Here is a 1589-nt window from a genome sequence, read left to right as displayed (position 1 = left end):
CATAATAATTCTGCGAAAACTAGAGCTTTCTTTGACTTGGATTTTACAAATTCCAGATCAAAATATTGTAGGATTGCTATCCATTTTGAATATTTGCCCCCCAGCAACTGTCGCGACAATATATAAGTCATGGGGTTGCAATCTGACAGAATGGTAGTTTTTCGAAAGAGGACATAGTGTCGAAATCTTTGTATCGCTTGAACAGCCACAAGCGCTAGTTTTTCAACATAAGAATATTTTCTTTCTGTATCATTTAAGTTTTTACTTAAATAATATATAGGATGCTCAATTCCATCGACTTCTTGAACTAAAACCATTGCGATGGTCGTATCTGCTGCAGCCAGATACAGGTTAAAATCTTTGTGATAATCAGGGGCATACATTAATGATGCTTTCATTAGGGAATCTTTTAAAGCATCAAAGGAAGCTTGCGCAACCTGATCCCATTCAAAGGGTACCTCCTTTTTCAAGAGACGTGTATAACCTTTAGCAGGTTCGGCGTAATTTGTAATGAACCTCCTCAGAAAGTTTGCTTTCCCTTGGAGTTTCTGAATTTGAAGCAAATTCGAAGGTGGAGGCAAATTTATGATTGCCTGGACCTTACACGGGTCGAGACGAATCCCATCCTTGGAGACTACAAAGCCAAGTAAACGACCAGAACTAACGCAAAATACACATCTGTGCGGATTGAGTCATATCTTGTGGTGTCAGCAACGTAGAAATATCGCTCTTAAATGTTGTAGATGATCAGTCCGCTTTCGCGAATGAGCCGGAAGGTCGTCGAGGTATGGTTGAAGGATGTTTTTGATGTCATGGAAGGCATAATTCATTGCCCTCTGAAACGTCGCCCCTGCGTTCTTTAAACCAAAGGGTAATTTTCGATATGTGAATGTGCCCCATGGACAAATAAATGCAGTCTTTGACTGGTCCTGTGGGCGGATATTTATTTGATTATACCCGGAGAATCCATCCATGAATGAAAAGATTTCGCATCCGGCGCATTCATCAATTATCTGGTCAATGAAGGGTGTAGGGTAGTTGTCTTTTGGACAAGCTTGATTTACATCCCTATAATCGACGCACACTCTAATTGTCCCCTGTTTTTTCATAACAGGGACAATATTTGATACCCAATCGGTTAGAGGAACCGGGTAGATGAAACCAGCATGGAGAAGTTTTGCAAATTCTGCCTTAATGGCAGCGGCTTTCTTGGGGTGCACCTGCCTTAGCCGTTGTCGTACTGGTTTGACATATGGATACATCTTAATTTCGTGTTAAACGATACTTGAGTTGATGCCTGGAATTTCACTGTATGACCAAGCAAAGACATCTCTGAATTCGCGAAAAAGAGCGTTATATATTTCCAATTCTAAAGGAGAACAACACTTGCCGACATAAATATTCTCTACAACATCTGTTTTGGTTGAGATATTTATGGCTATAGTCTCTTCAATGTTGGATAAGTTTCGCTCGGAATCCACCGTATTTATAGTATTTGATAGAAAATCAACTACTGAAGGATGATAAAGGTCATTTTGAGTATCTTCTTCACAATCCGGAAGAAGAGAACGATGTTGGGAATCATTCCA

This window comes from Pinus tabuliformis, chromosome 7, assembly GCF_031772625.1.
Source record: "Pinus tabuliformis cultivar Carrire ecotype Pingquan chromosome 7, CPIR1, whole genome shotgun sequence".
NCBI lineage: Eukaryota > Viridiplantae > Streptophyta > Pinopsida > Pinales > Pinaceae > Pinus > Pinus tabuliformis.
This window is presented reverse-complemented; position numbering follows the sequence as displayed.